Source organism: Solanum tuberosum, unplaced genomic scaffold (genome assembly GCF_000226075.1).
Source record: "Solanum tuberosum cultivar DM 1-3 516 R44 unplaced genomic scaffold, SolTub_3.0 scf00189, whole genome shotgun sequence".
Taxonomy (NCBI): Eukaryota; Viridiplantae; Streptophyta; class Magnoliopsida; order Solanales; family Solanaceae; genus Solanum; species Solanum tuberosum.
The window spans coordinates 189,739-197,267 of NW_006239113.1; the positions used below are offsets into that span (position 1 = coordinate 189,739).

The following is a 7,529-nucleotide window of genomic DNA, read 5'->3' on the forward strand; positions in this document are numbered from 1 at the left end:
GATGAAGAGCTCAGAACTGTAGAGTACCTTTATTCAGCAGTCAAGGTCCTAATTTGAAATTCTTGAAATTTTCATTATCTAGCTTGTGCAGTTCAAATGCAGATTTATTATTAAACATTGGATCAACCAAGATTCTTTATGATGTAGACACATAGTAACAATATCCTTTTTAACTTAAAGACATTTACAACATGCTGAAACAGCTTCCTATCTTTTAAGCACAAGGAGTGCAAATGGCATCATAGCTTCTTATATTTGTGCAGCATCTGATGCAAGTGACTTTGACTAGAGAATATCTAAGTCTTGCTTCATTACCATGTAGTAACTTATGTTACAATTGATATAGGCAGTTGTGTGTCCAGCAACAACTTTATTGTTGCAAGCCTTTTGAGCAGACTGGAGACTCTTTTAACTATAATTATCATAAAATGTAAAAAATTTGTCTAGCCCTTACATAACAGGAAATAATTCATTTTTATCTCCTTGAAGAGGTCACTGCAAATGATTCTCTATTGTTCCACGAGGTGGAATGGAGGTATTTCCGAAAAATAATGAAAAAGTCATATAACTCTTTCAAGGTGATGCTGTTAGATGTATAGAAAAGTAAGTTTATAAAATTCTAATTCTTTCTATGTTCAAGCTTGTGGGATTGCACTGGTTACATTGTTGTGTTTTGCCAAGCTTGCAGCAACCTTATCATTCCCAGGTATTCCAAAGGACGCTGGTAGGAATTCCTAGAATTTCTTTCCCTTCTATCCTTCTCTTTTTGTCTTTGTCGTGCTCATCTCTAATTTGCTTCCGCCATACAACTTTCTGATCTAGAATTACTGTATTAGTATTACTTTTAACACATAGCCCAAATGTATGGAGCCCAGGGATTCTTTTTATGGGTGTGGTAAGCTCCACCTGCAAATTCCTCTATTCAGGAGACCAAAGTTTCCCTTTCACTTTTTTTGTTTGAACAGTTAAATAATGCATGTGAAAATAAGAATCTTAGCACTAAGATGGTTCCAGGGTAATTATATTAAAACATAAAGAAGGGGTTCCAGCTGTACATGCTCCTATTCCTGTAAAGAGTATGAAATCTAGCTTATTCTATTTTCATCTTCAACATCCTGTAAGCTACACCAAAATGCCAAAAGCCATATGCATCTATAGCTTAATCTTCTGTAAGTATTTGATTTCCTTAGTAAAGCATCTGACATTCTTTCCTTTCCATAATACCCAATAGACACAGTCTGAGACTGTATTCCAGACCTTCCTTACTGATTTCCTCATTCACCTAACAGCCAACCTACTCAATAGCTCCTAACCTGTGTATGACTTAACAGAAGGAATTCTGAATTTGTTAAGAAATAAAGACCAGGTTTGACCTGCCACTGTATACTGCAAATAGGTTGCTGCCAATCCCTCACTTAACCATTGAATGCTAAGCACTTGTTGCATATTGCCAATCCTCTAGTCTGAAGGTTGCACGAGTACGGCTTACATCGTGTGTAACTAACAGCGTAAAACAACTAACATTAGGGGCCATTAGATTTCCACAACTGTTTCTATGGCCCTTTCCCCCCTTTACTCTAGTGCTCTCAAAACTCACAACCTTTGGTTTTTTACTTAGCAGTTAGTCGGAAAGGAACAAGATTTTAGTTAGAGCAAAATTATGACTTCTTCCTTCTTTCTTCTTCTCTTCTCTTTCTTGTTTCCTTCTTTTATGTCTTTCCTTTTTGGATAGATGAAAGAGAAGATTCTATCCATAATAAGAACCAAGGTGTTACCAACTCTTCTAAACAAATCAAATCAAAATATAAAGCTAGTAATTCTGGGAGTCTGTAAAATTACAAAAAACTCAGGTAATCTTGAATAGCCTCGGAAGACCATAAGAATGAAGATTGCGTGCCAGTACTGGTGCACGGTCATTCAACTTCCTTCTAACATTCTCTTACACTCGGAATGTTTACTCTTGGAAGTTGGTCAACCTCCTGAACTACTTTCTCTTTTTCGATTTAGCACTTAGATGCTCCTTTTTTTCGATATTTTGGTGGTGAGTGAACTGGTCCTAATCCATCTAGTACCCCCTTTGTTAGACTTATTTAAGTGTATCTCGTATATATTTGCAGTATAATTTTCTTCTCTTACATCCACTTGTTATCTGATTTCTTACTTACTATGAAGTTGGTTTATCTTTTATAGTGGTTGTCGTGGTTGACAAACCACTCCGCTTTGTGTTTTACCAAATCATGTTTTCCTTCATCTGAATTCAACTATGGTGATTGTTTTCACAGGAAGATGAAAAAATTGCCAAGGTCTCCAGAAACCAAGAAAATTGTCAAATACTGGTTGGTGGATTTGTATTTGAAGTTGATTTCTGTTGAGTGATAAAGATGGTGGACTATTTGTAACCTCTACCTGAATGCAAATAATGTTTTCTCATCAACAGTTTTTATGCTATTCTAAAACCTGTTTGATATTTTTGCTTTAATGTTTTGTACCATTTTTTCATAATTCATGCAAGATATTACTGTTCAACAACAAAAATAGTCCTCTTTAAGTAGCTCAATTTTCAACTAGGTGCACCATTTAGTCTTCGATCATGGGTTCACGTGTCTCAAATTTTGCCTATAAATGCGCCCCTGGATACAAGTGTTCATAATATCATTTGGTAAAACCTAACTTGCACCGGGTGATTACACCAAATCCATATGGTAGTTCATGAATAAAGTTGAGTGAGAAAAGATATACTACTGGGTTAACAATAACGCAATCGCGGAACTACAACCAATGAAGGGGGAGTTCAATTGAATTCTCTTTGTTGAAAAATCGTATTGTTTGTTCATTTGTTACACTCTTGTTTCTTGTCTTGGCTTGCTTGGTAATACAATCTTCCGCGTTAGGTGTTCACTTTTTTTTTGTTTGGATGTAAGTTGTTGGGTTGGGCTTGCTTAACCCGATACACAAAATTGAGACTCTGTTGCATGTAAATCTTTCTATTGAGCAAGTCTCGATTATTTAGAACAACTTTCACATATACCAAACATAAAAATCAAATTTGTATGTTATATCTGTAGTTTGCATAATTGCGCTCCATAGCAAATTTTATGTTTGCTATGGAGCTTGTGATTTGTATAATTCACTATACATATACGAATGACTATTAATATATATATTTCGCTATACATATACGAATCAATTGTATAATATGTGTTTGTATAAAGCGAGAAAGAGAGAAACACAAAAGAAAACTGGGTAGGGGAAGATCTGTATTTGTATAATTTTAAGTGTATAAGACGAAAATATATGTATTTGTATTTGTATATACAATTTTCTCACTTTTATACAAACAGAAAACACAATTTATACATTTTGTGTTTGTATAAAGTGAGAGAGGCGAGCGAGATTCGCTAGGAGAGAGGCGACTGACAAACAGTTTGCTACGGATTAGAATTAAATGAAATTGTATTTATAGCATTGAATTTAAATTAATAATTTGCTATTTTATACAATTTTCCCTATTTAAAAGGGATTCCTATTTAGAAACTTGAACCCTTTTCATATTTGTTCCAACTATAGAAACAAATCAAAGAATTTCAAATCACCTCATTAATTTCTCATTTTTTTCCCTATCTTTGGAAATTGATGAAAGATAACTCATTTCACATTTGTTTCAACTTTAGGAACAAATCAAGGATCTTGTTGTACTCAGTTTTCTTTGATTTCTCACTATGTAACAATATACAATGCATATCATTTTAAATTAGGGATAATAGCACTTTCAATCCCTTGTTTTGATTTTGGTCCTTGTAATATATGACTCGATATTTAAATGTGTTGCTTTCGATTACTTTATAATATAGGAAATATATTATATTTAAACTATATTTAGAAGTATACTCGGAGGCAGAATCAAGCTTTTAACTTTATGAGTTTTGAATTTTAAAAAATAACGTTTTAATTTTAGTATTGTACATATTTAATGAATTTTCTTACTACAAATATAATGTTTGAGTAAAACCTAATGGGTTCGATCGAATCCATATTCGGACATCTAGCTCCTACCTTTGATTAAAACATCCTCAAATATAAAGTAGCAACACATGCTAAACATAAAAAAAAACACATGAATAATTAAATGACATAATGTTTAATGCTTTTAAAATTATGTGAATTTCACAAGCAAAGAGATAATAAAAAGATAGTACATTTCAACTGATTACAAGTTAAATGTGTTTAGTTAAATATCACAAAAATTAAATTTAAAATTTACATATAATTGAGTGACCGAAAATGTTATTATTTCCATGGGCTGAACCCGAGGCAAAAAGGATTACTTTTGTTTGTGTTCATTCATGTTCAATAAACTTCAGGTGAAAGTTTTATTTACAATTTTATATGTATTTTTGTCATATGATCTAGAAATATTCGTCATAAGGTAGCTGGAATTTTTCATTATTCAATAATGTATGAAAGCGTTAAATTAGAGTTTTTTCCATTCTCTCACTTTTTATTCACACTTTAAATTTAAAAGGCTAAAAAGTTGAATGGAAAAATATAAAAATAGAGAGAAAATGCTTATATTCTTCCTATAGTTGGTCTGATTAGTATGATAAAGGAAAAATAAATTTCCAAATAAAATATAACTTTATTTTATTTCATGCTTTATTAATATTTTGTTTCTACATGAATAATCTTTCGTCATTATTTGCATCACGATTAGTTAGGCATAATCAACAACTTTCGAAAAAAAATAATTAGAAGAATAAGACTTGGACATACAATAGATCATTGGTATTCTTTTTATAAAAAAAAAGAAGCTAAGATTAAAATTAAAAATATTAATTCATTCATATTTATCTAGTGTAAAATTTTAACTTTGAAAAAGTCCAATTGGCCAATTTTGAGGGTTATGAATTCGAATTGTGAACCTCTTTAAGTTTGAAAAACTTTTCTTTAATAAATTTTGCACAGTGTAAAACCTAATTAGTAATTTTGCACAACATAAAACCTAATTAGTTGGAATGCTCAAATAAATATTGAATGCCAAATAAAAAATGGATTTTTTATTTATTAAAGAAAGTGTTTTTAAAAGTTATAGTAGGATAGATAATTCCTTTTTAACAACAATTTCGCACAACCTAAAACCTAACTAGTTGGAATCTTTAATTTCAAAATAAATATCAAACACGAAATGTTTTTGATTTCTAAAAATGAAAAAGAATCTTAAGAAAAAGAGTGTACGTAATGCTTACCTTAGATTTAGATGTGAAGGCAATGGAATAATTTATCAAGTCAAACTATGCATATTTCAATTTTCAAATCACATAGATGTGACTAAAAAAGTTCTTTCCATTAAATATAGTTTTTAAAATTTTGTGTTACTAAAAATTTCAATCCCATCTTACCTAATTTTGTAACCTGGAGGACAAAAAGTCTAGGGACATGGACCCCATTATATTCAATCATTGTTGATTCAAGGCTCATTTAGTTGGAAATACGTTATTTTGAGATAAATTATTTTATTATGTATATTGTGTGATTTATTTTATCACTATAATATAAATTATGAGATAAATAATTTAATGACTATCTACTATCTTTAACTTAACACATGATAAAATAATCATATATTTTATTCTAGGATTATTATACATTATATCTCATACTAAACGATTTCTTAGGGTATGTTTGGTATGAAAAACAATATTTCTTCATGTGTGATTGTAGGAAAATTTAGTGAGTGTTTTTTTTTTTTTTTATGTTTGATGAATAAGTATTAGAAAATATTTTATATATAATTTAGATAAATATTATTACGAAGATTGAGGTAGGGATAAGAGTGTGGGGGCTGTAGTCCTTTAGGTAAATAATTCAGCATTCAATTATATTTAGTTTTAAGGAGAGACTACAAATTCACATGTCTTGATTTTAACCTCTAAATTCACTCTCACAAGTAAGGTTCTGGAGTGAAGAAGATACCATTAATGTGGAATTAATTTTTCTGTTCTTACTAAGTTATTTTTTATTCTAATAAAAAATAATTTCTTCAAAAAAATACTAATTAAAAAAATTACTAATAAAATATTTAAAAAATTTAAAAATATTTTCCTCCAATACACCCTTAATCATGACATTTTTTCTACTTTTTGGTACTTCCAATATGGTTGAGTATTCTAGTCTTAAATCGACTAATCTCATTCAACTAGCTTAATTAGATTTTACACTTCAAACATCCAAGGGCCCTACTTATTTAATGCTGATTATAGTATAAGAATAAAGCTTTTGTGTGTCTTTTATATTTAGGATAATTATTTATTTAATTTTATGTTCTTTTATTTTGGATGTGCTTAAGCAGACTGTTTCACTTGTGTAAATTTGAAGAAAGATACACATATATTTTACGTGACATTATATTCTACATAAGTAATTTGGTACGAGCCAAGTTATGCGGGTATTAAACTATACGTAAGTAATATCGTGTTTGATAATAATTACTCTTTTTTACTATGTATAAAATTCAACACACCTAATATGATATTTAGTTTTTGCAACTTAGAAACTCGCATAACTAATATATGTATATATATATGAAAAATCTTTTTGGCCAGAATGATATTTTATCTATGTAAGTTTACCGTTTTAAACATTTTTACCCTTTTAACTTTAATACCTTTTAACTAAAAAAATGGAAAAAAGATCAGTTTGTTTAAAAAAATATATATATTATAATTTTTTAAATTTTCTGACTAAATTCTGACCAAATTTTCTGGATTTAGCACTTCATATATATATATATGGTCCAAAATGAATTAATTGGTCTTTTGTTTCTCTTCAAAACTATCCTTCTCTTTAATGAGCCTTCAGCTATCTCCAATTTTAAGAAAAAGTTTGGAAAGAAACACAAGGATAATATCAACAAATTATCCTTTAATTAATGTTTAAATAATTTTCTTAATAGATGTAGGATACTCAATAACAAATTTATAATTGCATCATACCACTACAATAAGTAAAGAATTTTATAGTAATAATATAATCATCATTATATTATATCTAATAACATAATAATGTATATATATATATTATAATTAATTTATGCATAACTTTAACCAACTACAAAATGACCCTTAAAAAATGAGCAATTTTCACATGTAGCAAGCACAAAAATCATATTTGTATGTTATAGCTATAGTTTGCATAATTGCGCATCATAGCAAACATAAATATGTATATTTTGCTATACATATACAAAAGAAAGCAGTTGTATATAATATGTTTCGGTATACATATACAAAAGATCAATTGTATAATTTGTGTTTGTATAAAGCGAGAAAGACAAAAGAGAACTGGGCAGGGAAATATTTGTATTGTATAATTATAAGTGTATAGGACGAAGATATATGTATTTGTATGTGTATATACAATTTTCTCTCCCTTTATACAAACAGAAACACAATTTATACATTTCTGTTTGTATAAGCGAGAGAGGCGAGGGAGAGAATGGAGAGCGAGATCTGGGAGAGTGGCGAACGAGATCT

At 29.6% G+C, this 7,529-nt stretch overlaps 1 protein-coding gene across 1 annotated transcript in view; it reads left to right on the forward strand.

Moving 5' to 3' along the window:
- The window catches only part of LOC102592146 (NADH dehydrogenase [ubiquinone] 1 beta subcomplex subunit 7), a 5,795-nt gene extending 3,316 nt beyond the window's left edge, over positions 1–2,479 (forward strand). The window contains exon 2 of the mRNA XM_006354957.2: positions 2,283–2,479. The gene's annotated coding sequence lies outside the window, so the exon portion shown is untranslated. The remainder of the gene's footprint in view (positions 1–2,282) is intronic.
- Positions 2,480–7,529: the final 5,050 nt, after the last annotated feature.